We start from the raw sequence: 13,980 nt of genomic DNA, 5'->3' as shown, positions 1-13,980 counted from the left end.
TAGACATGGATCTCACCACATGGAACAGACTGGACTCAAATTGACTACATCTGTGGAAAGAGAGGATGGAAAGCTCAATATCATCAGTCAGAACAATGCCAGGGGCTGACTGTATAACAGACCATCAATAGCTCATACGCAAGTTCAAGCTGAAACTGAAGAAAATCAGAGCAAGTCCGCAAGAGCCAAAATATAACCTTGAGTATATCCCACCTGAATTTAGAGACCACCTCAAGAATAGATACTGTCTTTACAGACATAATAAGTTAAGGACCTTCAGGTGAAATCATTCTGGATTTATGTGAGGCCTAAACCCAATGGCTGATGTCCCTATTAGAAAAGGAGAGGACACAGAGAGCCACACAGAGAAGAAAGCCATGTGGAGACAGAGGCAGAGGCTGGTGTTATGCTGCCACAAGCCAAGGAACGCCTGGGACCCGCAAAAGCCGGAAGAGACAAGGACGGACTCTTCCCTAGGGCCTTAAGAGGGAGCATGGCCTGCTGACATTTGATTCCAGACCTCTAAACTCCAGAACTGTGAGAGAATAAGTTTATATTGTTTTAAGTCACCCAGGTTTTGGTATTTTGCTACGGCAGCCCTAGGAAACTGATACGACCTGTGAATAAGGAATTGATAAACTACCAGGGAGAGCATAATCATTATTTTATCTTTAGTAATGTTCCTCTTTCCTGCATCATATCTCCCTCCTCTTTCCACTTGGCTTACTTCTTGCCTGGAAAGGTGATTTTGGGGTAAGAGCAAGTTAGTACCTGTAAACTTGTTCCAAGACCCTGGGGAAGCAAACTGAATGAAATTACCAAAGTGGTTTATATAATGCTATGTTTGAAAAGGACTGTTGCTTTTTCAGCAGAAATAGATAATAAAAATAATAGCTGCTATCAAATCAACTATGATTCACAGTGACCCACTGTACAACACAACAAAATGTTGCCTAGTTCTGTGTCATCCTCATGATTGCTAGCATGTTCTAGTCCTTTGTCACAACTACTGTGCCAACTCATCTCACTGAGGGTCTCCCTGCACTGCCTGACCCTTTACTTCACCAAATATGATTAATTGATCCCTCCTGTTAATGTGTCCAAAGCAAGCAAGTCAATATTCTATTGTTATTCATAAGATTTTCAGTGGCTAATTTTTAGAAGTAAATAACCAAGCTTTTCTTCATAGCCTGTCTTAGTCTGAAAGCTCAGCTGAAACTTGTCCATCATGGGTCACCCTGCTGGTATTTGAAATACTGGTGGCATAGCTTTCAGCATCAGAAGCCACCATTGTAGAATAAACTGACAGATGGGTAGTGGTCACCAGAAATAGGTGATATTTAATGGTAAAATATAGTGACCCTGTCCTTCTTATACAACATGCTATAACATTCTTGATAGTATGTTTACTACAAATAAATATATCATTTACTAAATAACAACATCACATTTATTTAATCATTTCACTATTATAAATACATAGGAGCCTCATGACAATTCTGTCAGATAGGTTGGGATATCATCTTCATTTCACATGTGAGCAAACTGTGGTTAAAACTTGTCCAGAGAAGCCAAGATAGGTCTTCTGTCACCTGGTTCCAAAAGCAGTTGTCCTTCATCTCTAGTGTGTTCACCATCTCTTTTCTGGAGAGAGTGAGAACCTTTTTCTTTTTTTTTTTTTTTTAAGAATGTCAGATTTCAATCTCTGAATATGCCAATTTATTTCTGATGAATACTTCCCTTTGAAAAAGAAAATGGGGTAATGGATATTCCATACAATCAGGACAATACTATTTTTTATAATAATTTTATACATTACTCTCTTGTCTGTTTTCCACATGGAAATAGCAGGTCATGTTTAAAATGTAAAAATTTTCTGCAAAACTGTTCTCAATACAATTTTCAAATAGATTTTTGTCCTGTAGATGTGCAGAAGAGTTTGATAAGCAAGTGTCCAAGGCCTGTTTTTCCATGTTGTATACCAAAAAAACTAAACCCATTGCTGTTGAGGCGATTCCAACTCACAATGACCCTATAGGACAGAATAGAACTGCCCCCATAGGGTTTCCAAAGAACAGCTGGTGGATTTGAACTTCCGACCTTTTGATTAGCAGCCATAGCTCTTAACAACTGTGCCACCAGTAAGTACTTAAAACCTGGTTTTGGATAATATTAACAACTACCAGTTCAAGTTGAAACAGAAGAAAATTAGAACAAGTCCATGAGAGCCAAAGTACAACCTTGAGTATATTCCATCTGAAGAACAGATTTGACACGTTGAACACTAATGATGGAAGACCAGATGAGTCATGAAATGACATCAAGGACATCATACATGAAGAAAGCAAGAGATTATTAAAAAGACAGGAGAGAAAGAAAAGACCTAAATGGATGTCAGAAGAGACTCTGAAGCTTGCTCTTGAATGTCGAGTAGCTAAAGCAAAAGGAAAAAATGATGAAGTAAAAGAGCTGAACAGAAGATTTCAAAGAGAGGCTCGAGAAGACAAAGTAAAGTATTATGATGACATGTGCAAAGACCTGGAGATAGAAAACCAAAAGGGAGGAACACACTCAGCATTTCTCAAGATGAAAGGGCTGAAGAAAAAATTCAAGCCTCGAGTTGCAATACTGAAGGATTCTACTGGGAAAATATTAAACGATGCAGGAAGCATCAAAAGAAGATGGAAGGAATACACAGAGTCACTATACCAAAAAGAATTGATCGACATTCAACCATTTCAAGAGTAACATATGATCTAGAACCGATGGTACTGAAGTAAGGAGTTCAAGCTGCACTGAAGGCATTAGCGAAAAACAAAGCTCTGGGATTTAACTGAATACCAGCTGAGATGTTTCAACAAATGGATGCAGCACTGGAAGTGCTCACTTTTCTATGCCAAGAAATTTAAATGACAGTTACCTGGCCAACCGATTGGAAGAGATCCATATTTATGCCTATTCCAAAGAAGGTGATCCAACCAAAGGTGGAAATTATCAAACAATATCATTAGTCACATGCAAGCAAAATTTTGCTGAAGATCATTCAAAAGTGGCTGCAGCAGTATATTGACAGGGAACTGCCAGAAATTCTAGCTGGATTTAGAAGAGGACATGGAACCAGGGATGTCACTGCTGATGTAAGATGGATCCTGGGTAAAAGCAGAGAATACCAGAAGTATGTTTACCTGTGTTTTATTGACTATGCAAAGGCATTCAACTGTATGGATCATAACAAATTATGGATAACATTGCAAAGAATGGGAATTCCAGAACACTTAATTGTGTCATGAGAAATCTGTACGTAGATCAAGAGGCAGCCATTCAAACAGAACAAGGGGATACTGCATGGTTTAAAGTCAGGAAAGGTGTGCATCAGGGTTGTATCCTTTCACCATGCCTATTCAGTCTGTATGCTGAGCAAATAATCTGAGAAGCTGGACTATATATGAAGAAGAATGGAGCATCAGGATTGGAGGAAAACTCATTAAAAACTTGCATTATGCAGATGACATAACCTTGCTTGCTGAAAGTGAAGAGGACTTGAAGCACTTACTGATGAAGATCAAAGACCACAGCCTTCAGTATGAATTACACCTCAATGTAAAGAAAACAAAAATCCTCACAACTGGACCAATAAGCAATGCTATGATAAATGGAGAAAAGATTGAAGTTGTCAAGGATTTCATTTTCTGTGGACCCACGATCAGCACCCATGGAAGCAGGAGTCAAGAAATCAAAAGATGCATTGCACTGGGCAAATATGCTGCAAAAGACCTCTTTAAAATGTTGAAAAGCAAAGATGTCACCTTGAGGACTAAGATGCTGCCTGACCCAAGCCATGGTGTTTTCAATTGCCTCATATCCATGTAAAAGCTGGACAATGAATAAAGAAGACCGAATAAAAAAGACCTTTGAATTGTGGTGTTGGAGAAGAATATGGACTGCCAAAAGAACAAACATGTCTGCCTTGGAAGAAGTGCAGCCAGAATGCTCCTTAGAAGCAAGGATGATGAGACTAAATCTCACATACTTTGGACATACTATCAGGAGGGATCAATCTCTGGAGAATGACATCATGCTTGGTAACATAGAGTGTCAGCGAGAAAGAGGAAGGCCCTCAACGAGGTGGATTGACACGGTGGCTGCAACAATGGGCTCAAGCATAGCAATAATGGTGAGGATAGCGCAGGACCAGGCAGTGTTTCCTTCTGTTGTGCACAGGGTCACTATGCGTAAGAAGTGACTCGATGGCACCTAACAACAACAACCAGTATCAACATTCATGACACATGCATCTTGCTCTTGATGTATGCATCAAGACACCATTCGACCTTGCTGTGTGGGGAAAAAAAGAAGAATATGTGGAAAAGCCAAAAGGAAACTGCAGCAGTAGTTATATAGAGAGGTCTAATTACAGGTATTTGAAACATGAAATTATTGTTTAGAATCTCGTCACAGAGGAAAGCTTGTCCTCTACCAGCTGTATTTTTCCTTGTTCTTTTCTGCTTTTGTTACCCTTCCAAAATGTTTAAATAGACTGCAGCTATATTTTGAGAGACAATTAGAAACTTCAGATCCCTACAAAAGGTTAGAAAAACAGAAAAAGACCTGTTCTAATTGATCTTTTTAATTTTATTTCATTTTAGAACGCAAAATGGGAAAAAAAGACTGAATGAGGGGTTGAGAGTTTATTTTATGCCCTGATTCTGCCACAGAATTTTTGTATAACACTTGAGCATGTCAGCTAACTTCTCAGAGCCTATATTTCCTCATGTGTGAAATGAACGCATTAGACTAGAAGATCTTTACCAGCTTGAACATTCCATAACACTACATTTCTACAATTCTCAAGTTTACTCCTCATTCTACACTGAAGATGTTTAAAATTTAAAAGTTTATGTAGATCCTCATTTGAGAAATTGTTTTATTCCTACTAACACTGTTCATTAACCTGTGGTCCTCAAACTTCCTTTAAAAAGAATCCCCTAGAATGCTTGCTTAAAATACAGATTCTCAAGCATCTACCCTCCTCCATCAGAATTTATGGGATGGAGGCGGTAGTGTTTAAGAATGTACGTGTCTAATGCATTCCTTGGTGATGGCTAGTCCCCCTAAAGTTTGAAAATGACTGATGATCCAGGTATAAATCTTAGAAGAGGGGACAATGATAGTGGAATAGTGATAATTTCTGCCCAGTTTTAGGTGGTGGGGGCAGTGGTGGTTTATAGTGGAATTCTTACCTTCCTTGCAGTAGACCCAGGTTCAATTCCCAGCCAGTGCACCTCAAGCAAAGCTCCACTTGTCTGTCAGTGGAGGCTTGTGTGTTGCTGTGGTGCTGGATAGGTTCCAGTAGAGATTCCAGGCTAAGACGGACTAGGAAGAAAGACCTGGTGATCTGCATCTGAAAATCAGCCATGAAAGGAGGGCTAAGTGGATGACAGCTAACAAGGACAATAGTTTTAGATGAGGAAGAAACAGGTGTAGAGGAAAGAGATACTATTTGGATGGGATGGGTGCTCTTAAAGAAGTATCTCTGTTAACATTTCTCACACTGGGTTCCTTGTTTGAACAGACCAAAATCAAGTACTGACTAAGAACTGGTTATGTAAAAATGCCCTGCAGTCATAGCATCAGCCGATATATTAGGTCTCTAGCTTTTGTTTTCTGTGATATTCAGAATCACAGACAAGCAAGTTGTGGTTATGTTTTATGAGTGAAGAAATAGCTCTCCTGAAGAGGTAGAGAGAAAGCTGAAGTAAACCATGACCATTTGGGGTAGCTGAAGATTTAGAAAGAGTGAATTAAAAGATATTCTTCTCCTGCTTGAGATTTTGCTCAAATTTTATTTTATTTTTTCTGTTTTGGGAACTGCCTGTTACTCAGGAGTGTTAAGGCTGGATCATTTATGAGAACCCGTAAGAAAACATACTCTTTTTATCAGCATGATTTCATACCAGTCATAAAACATCATTTTTTGTGCTTTTACAGTGATTGTCCCTGTAGGTTCTTTGACAAGTTTGCCTTTTTAGTACAAACGCACATCCAAACGAAATAGAAAGACAAGGAAAAATCTTATCATATAGTGTCATAACTTCAGACATGCTTGAGATCAAGCCTTGGGGAATCCAACTCATCTTTTGACAAGTCGAAATGTCCTATGTGAAAGGACTCTGAATTGCCCAAGATGTTTCACTAAGATTAACTCTCCACATTGCTTTCATCAAGAGTGGATCCAGTGTAGGAGCTCCCATCTTTGAGAAGGGTCTTCCAAGAACTATGGACATGTGAGTACAGTCCCAGCACATGATAGCTTTGCAAAGGGCTACAACAAGGTGCAGGGACAACATAACAGTAACACTTCTGGATTTTCATTGATTGAAAAATCAATCAATGCATTTCTAAAATCATGGTAAGTAAGGTCTTGTGGCAGCCTAGCTCCTAGTCAGGCATCATCCGAGTGGAGAGGAGAATAGAAGTAACTAGAAAAAGGTGAACACAAGCTTTTGTTTCCCTGCTCCATGGCTTCTTAAACAAATAAATGGCTTTCTTGGTAAGGTCTTCCCAATCTACTCATCCATCTTCTCTGTGCTATTTTTCTTCATAAACTTTATGCTCTTTTATTATCTGTTGAATCCACGAGCTGCTCCTTGGAAACTGTATGGGGCAGTTCTACTCTGTCCTGATAATGTCATTGGTGCCAACAATAATAATAATGTAATAGTAACACTTTAAAATTTTATTTTAAATATATCTTTCTATGTTTCTATAATTGTATGGCCTTAAAGTTATTTATTTAAGGATATTTCTTTATAGCTGGGAGAGATGGAGAACAACCAGCACAGATTTCATATTTATTTGGCAGTAGCTTTGGAAGCAGAAATTCAGGGAGATCAAAACCAAAACCAGACCAAACCTGTTGGTGTCGAGTTGGCTGCGACTCATAGTGATCCTAAAGGACAGAGTAGAACTGCCCCATAGGGTTTCCAAGGAGTACCTGGCCTCTTCTCTAGGAGGCAGAAGCAACTGAAGTCAAGCTTTGTTTCACACAGACTTCACACAAACTTTGTTCCCCCTCCTAATATACTGCAAGGCTGTTGTGGGGGCAGAGGTTAGGCCTCATCTGCTTCCTTATTTCTGGGGAAAGTTCTGAGTTAGAGGTTGAGCAACTAGCAAGGGGACTGTTCAACCAGTATTCAACCTTGGTTTTACTGCCAAGATTTCTACCTGCTTTGCCCCAAAGGTTAGCCCTAAACAATCTGTATTAAGAGAAACCAAAAAGCAATTTTTGAAGCATGAAACTGACCTGCAATAACCAATGCAAAAATCAAGTTAAGCACTAGGAGAAGCCAAACACAATTGAGGATGTACACTTTTGAATCATAAAGTTTTTTTTTTTTTTAATTACGTATAACCTGAAGCTTTCAACCATGAGATGATTTTACATTACTTTTTACATCAGTGAGGCAGCAAACGGATTACTGAAAGCTAGAGAAAGGCAACAGGTTTGGAATCTTTCCTCAGGAATGGATACTGATTTGAGGAGATGTCTTTGTTTCTTTGCAGAGAATGAATGCTGCAACCCCCAGGCACTTGCAGTCCCTCTCTGGCTACTACCTGTGGCTCCCTCACTGGTTCTATCTGAAATTGCTATGGGAATGTTGCGAGCTTTTCCAGAAGAGGCTGCTGTTCAGCCCAGTTCCCCAGATGCATCAATGAATTCCACAGCTCCTGGGAGCAAACGCAGGATGAAGAGATGTCTCTGATCAGCACGTGATATACTGGCGTGTCAGAGAGAAGTGCATGAAATTTCAAAGAAGAGACTGTTGCCCTCTGTAATGTTAACTCTGATCTAACTTGGGGAATCAAAGAAAGAAGTATCCTTGGACATACATGTTGCCCAAGGCCCTGCTTCACCAACTGGTGTCCAGGATAACCATTAGAAGAAGTGGTAAAATGTCTGACTAACAATCACACAATAAGACCCCCAAACCCAGTAAACACTGAGCTGAGTGCTTTATATGAATCACCCCAAAATAAATATGAGAGATGCACACTATAATACCTCCATTTTACAGAGAAAAATGTTTTGAGGAAGTTGCATGGTTTGCTCAAGGTCATACAGCTAGTACATTGTAGAGCTGAAGACTGCTCAGTCCGATTCCAAAGTCTTTGCTCCTAACAACCACACCACAGTGAATGAATACGTCAGGGAGCTTGGAAAGAAGGTAGAGAGATGGTATATTATATATATGGTAAAAGTTTTTTTTTCTAGAATTGTGGACCCATACAATGTTCTGTTCTGTTATACACAAGGTCGCCATGAGTTGGAACCAACTCAATAAAAACAACACAAGAACTAACTGAATTGGTCAAAACTATTGGAAGTGACAGTAACTCAATTCAAACTAGTCTAAGCCAGAAAATAAAAAAATTATTAGCTTATTTAACCTGAAAGTCCAAGGCTTGGTATTAAGATCTAGGTGTTTAAATGATATTTCCAGGAATCTTTTTCTGCGTATATTCATCTACTGATTTTATTTCCTTTTTTGTGTTGGTTTTATTTGTAGGCAAACTGTGTCCACGTGGTGAGGAAGAATGACCTATGACAATGCCAGGCTTACACAATCATTGTAGTTCTTAACCTTAACTGAGTAAATAACCCTGATTATCCATATCAATGCTTGAAAAACCCTGTGGATCTGCTTGGATCACCTGCACATCCTTGGAGCAATCAGTATTTGAGGGGGAGTACCAGCCTGAGCCACAGGCTCACTCCTAGCAGGATAGGCAAGGCCATGTGATAACAGCTCCATCTCTCCCCCAAAGAGACAGTTCCCAAAAGAGAAGGAGGCTGGGCAAACTAAAAAGGTAATAAAGTAAAAGTGGATACAAAAACTACTAACTCACAAACTAAATAAACTTAAACAAGACAATAACCCTTTCATGACCTGTGAGACATGTGGCACCCACCTACATTTTCTGCCTCTCGGTTCCAAAGGGACGTATATGTCTATTTATTATGCTAGTAATATTCAGCCTGGCTATTGTGTCTAAGGAAGAAAAGGAAAAAAAAAAAACTTTATAAGAAGAAAACCTGTTAGTCATTGAAAAAAATGACTTTGCATTAGACTAAAAAATACTAAGAGAGAGGTTCATGGTTGATCATCATTTAACACAAAAGCAAGACCTTCAAAGATGATCAGAGCCCATGCTGAAATATTACATTGATTCAATAGCTAGAAACACAATTAGTAGGAAAAGGAAAATCACTGACATGGGTGGGAACAGTCATCCTAATCAATCTTTCATAAATTGTCCCTGGGCAATTAATTTCATCTAATACTATACAGTGTTATAATTTCCTTCCCTGCTCTCCACCCTTTCTCAACACTCAGAAGTATTTGAAATCAGTAGAAGAACTCTTGCCACAGAATTATATTAAAAGGTTTAATTAATAGAAATTTCTGACAGCCCATCCATCAAATACAAAGAGGTTATTTTCTCCACAGGTGAGGCAGTGGGGGTTCAGTGGTAGAATTCTCACCTTCTGCGTGGGAGACCTGGGTTCAATTTCCGGCCAATGCACCTCATGTGTAGCCACCACCATCATTCAGTGGATGCTTATGTGTTGCTGTGATGCTGAACAGATTTCAGCAGAGCTTGCACACTTAAGACAGACTAAGAAGAAAGGCCTGGTGATCCACTTCTGAAAATCAGCCAGTGGAAATCCTCTGGATCATGATGAGATCCTGTCTACATCCAATCATGGGGATGGCACAGGACCAGGCAGCATTTCATTCTGTTGTGCATGGGGTCACCATGCATCAAAGTGACTTGATGGCAGCTAACACCAACAACATTCTCCACAGGAATTCCAGGGATTCCTGAGCAACCTCCGTCTGAACAGTCCATTCACCTCAGTCACGACCTCTGACACATTCTCTTCTTGAGAAGATGTGGCAGACTGTGGTTTGAAATCACTTTTATATTCAACTTCCCAGGGCTTTCTGCAACTCTTCTTCATATTATTCCTTCTTGGCTCTTGGCCTGTGGAATAATCAGCTCTCATCTGTAGAGGCCCTTATTCCATCCAGCGATTCACCTGTCACCTCCTGGGAAGCCACTGAACAGAGACACAAGAGACACTGTTGCCTGTGGAACCTGGGGAGCCATAAGAACTCTCTCCACTATTGTTAAGGGGAAGGGAACTTAGACTCTCTGCTAGTGATTACCATTTTGTTTCTCTCTATAATTATCTTCTTACCCGAGTAGAGTAATGCCCACCCTCACTGGGTCTTCCAGTGACCTTACTAACCTTCTCATTCTTCCAATGCTCCCCTACAATATATCCCTACTTGATAGTGTCATTATAGGAATGTGCTGAGGCATGCACAAATGGAAGGGAAGATCTAGCTCCAATACAATAACCTGACAACAGTGCAGAAAGAAGGTAATATAATATAGTCCATGCTGACTATCACTGAAGCACAAATGAATTGACAAACCACTAAACTCTAATCTCAGCTCTTCTGGAAACATTCCTGTCTTTACTATCTTCTCCATGTCTTCAAGTACTGTTTTCTTCCCTTTCAGGCACTCTGCTTTGCTTTATGGCCTAATATTCCTCTTTGTTGACTGAGAAGTCACTCAATGATTTGGGAGACAGAAACTTCCTTCCTTCCTTTCCTCTTCTCTAACAAAGCATTTGCATCAATAGGACATTACCTTCATTAGCTTTAGTTTTATTATTTGTGGTTCTCCTTATTGATAAATGGAAACCCTGGTGGGGTAGTGGTTAATAGCTACGGCTGCTAACCAAAAGGTCAGCAGTTTGAATCCACCAGGTCCTCCTTGGAAACTGTATGGGACAGTACTACTCTGTCAGATAGGGTCACTATGAGTCAGAATTGACTTGACGACAATGGGTTTGGTTTGGATTTATGGATAAATAATTGGGTATCATTTCAGTTTTTAATTGGGGATCATTTCAGTAAGACAGTATGTTAGCAGAATTGGTTTATCTGATACATTCAAGACTACCTACTATTTTAAAAATTGTTAGATGATGGGCTCAGAAGGATTGAGACACTGAATATTACTACTGAATAAGATTGGTAGGTCATACAATGCTCTAGAGATAGTGGACACTGGTAACTTTTAAAGAAGTTCTGCAATGAGATTAAGAACCATTGTACTTAGCTTATAATACTGCAAAAGAATATCAGACCAGGAATAGATCTTAGAAATCATAGAAGACAAGTGTTGATAGGCACCTTTCAGCTAGCCAATAGCCCCAGTTTATTTTTGGATGGATTTGAGCCTACAACAATTAGGTGACTTTGTATAGAGGTTAAGTACATGGCCTTTTGTGTCGCTCTGCATGAGTGGAAGCACTCCACCATTTACTAGCTGTGTGACATTAGAAAATCTACTCTGCCTCGTCCTTCTCATCTGCAAAATGGAAATGATGATAGTACCCTTCTCACAATGAAGTTGTAAAGACTAAATAAAACTTGTTATAAACAGCCTGATACATGGAGAATACTCAATAACTGTTAGCTATTATTATTGCCTAAATTTGCGTCTTTCATAGTTTTATTAGGGCACATCCATCACAAATCACAGCTATAGCTCCCAAAGGACCTTCAGATCACAGCAATTTTCTCAACTCTATATTCCAACATGATTCATTCCTACCATGGACTCTCCACTGATGTTTCAACACTTGAGGGTTTATTTTTCATTTAATCTTAACCCCTTAAGACCACTTTGCTTGCTGCCTTCTACCCAGCCAACTCTTTCTCTACATATAAGAGATGAAGAAAGATCAATATTTGGAAAAAATATAAAAAACTCTCTGTAGTTTTTCAAAGTTGGTGTTCAGTGTGTATCGATCCATGAACCCATGAACCTACAATAGATTTGAACAGGATCAAAGACTTTCTGCCCTCTTTTCTGTGGTCTACTGCAAAGTGACCAAGGTCAGGTGGAGGATGGGAGGGTATAGAGGAAAACTAAAGCTCTTTGGTACAGCTTAGTTTGAAATTGACTGGCAGTTATCCCCCCCAAAAAATCTTGTTCTTAGAAAGCTGCACTGCTCAATTCCTTACCTGACTGATACTTCTGCTTGAGTAAAGATAGAACAAAATGAATAAAATCAGGCTATTAACCAAACTAGCAGCAGAACAACTAGGAAAATTATATATATTTAAGCTATAGGGTCGCTCCAACTGAAAGGCAAATAATAATAAGAAAAGGTTATAGTTAACGTTTGTTCCATACAATGTGATTTGGTATGGCTGGTGTTAGCAATGCCTGTATACTTTCAGCCCTTTTCGGGTGGATTATTTCCATTAGAACCCTTGTTCTTTCCATCTTTTGATATTCTTCTGTTTCCATATTTACCCCTCTGGAAAACCAGAAGTATAAATGTTGTTTACAGATTTTTTTCTTACCCCCAATATTAATAAAAATTAACCAGCTATACTTGAGATATCAATGTCCAACTAATCTCAATATAAAAAATTCAGCCATACTCTAGTTTTAATTAAATTGATAGCTATGTTTAGTTGTTAAATTTATTTCATCCCAGAAAAGACAAAAATGTCAAAGCAGATATCAAACATTAAGAAAACTTTTATTCTTAATATACTTGGTACAATATAGATCAGAATGTAATTATCAAATAAAAAAGGTTAATAATTTTTAAAACCCTTAGAACATAATGATTTCATTGTCAGAGAAAACATTCATGGAAAGTTTTAAAGGCAAAGACTCTAAATATAATTGAATGTTGTTTTAGTGTAGGCAAAATTTCCAAAATTACTTTAGACACTAGCAAGGTTAGATGTTTTCTCCACCTTTCAAATGTTTTTCATGTAGAAATAAAGAGCATATGTTCTGAACCAAAATCTATATTTGGAGTCTTTGCCTCCGTATGTAATACATACTTGAAATCAATTTTCCAAACTCCTACTGTCTTCTTATGTGGTACTAATACTGCCCAATTCAAAAACTTCTATCCCTAGATTAAACTGAGCCAAAAGGAATAGAATGTAAAGTTAGGTCAGGGTGTACCACTCACTAACTATGTAACTTTCGGCAATTATTTAATGTGTCTGATTTTTAATTTTTCTCCTTCATGAAATGGGGATAATTCAAGCTTTATGGGAATTGTTGTGAGGATTAAATGAAATAATGAATGCATAGTGCTTGCACATTTAATCCATATGGCTATTATGAGTAACTTCTTAAGTTTAGCCCCACTCATTTCTCTAACTGACTTATGGAACACATGTGAATACATTCCCCTATGCTCTCAGCACTTGCCTTTATTCTTTTATTGAGCACCTACTATAGCCCAGATACAATGCCAGCTGCTGGTGATGTAGAAAGAACATCAAGAGGCTCACAGAGTAGCAGAGAAGACAAATGTTACGGAAGCTCGGAATAGAAAGCAACTGACTGTCCAGAGTAGAAGAAGGGTAAAAGAAGGGTTCTTAGAAGTAAAAAACACCTGAGTTGTGCAAAAGGGGAGAGGACAGGCAGCTCATGATATGCTCCCTGGGCCTCTTCCTTGAGGAGAGGGTGCCAAAGTTCTCTGTGGACCTCTGTTCTAACATGACTGCACTCCCACACCCTACACCGAGCTACATTAGGGATGGCTGCTGCACTTGAAACCCTGCTTTCTTCTGGGGTCCTATTTCTCTGAAAACTCTGTACAATAGAATTGAAACACTGAAAGGATAAGTTTCTCCTCCTCATGGAGAAAAAAGATAGAATATCATTGTTGTTGTTCCCTACTTCTCCTTCATACATATGTTCTTCCATTCTCCTATGCATTCAAAAACATTTATTATCAGTAAAGTTCCAGATACTGTGCTAGATTCTAGGGATACAGAGAGACAAAGAGCTCAGTTTCGTGAGAGCGACAAACAAGAAAAGCAAAGATTACAGTACATTTATGCGAGCTCTTATAGA

Source organism: Loxodonta africana, chromosome 1, assembly GCF_030014295.1.
Source record: "Loxodonta africana isolate mLoxAfr1 chromosome 1, mLoxAfr1.hap2, whole genome shotgun sequence".
In the NCBI taxonomy this organism is placed as follows: domain Eukaryota; kingdom Metazoa; phylum Chordata; class Mammalia; order Proboscidea; family Elephantidae; genus Loxodonta; species Loxodonta africana.
Note: the sequence above shows the minus strand (reverse complement) of the source record.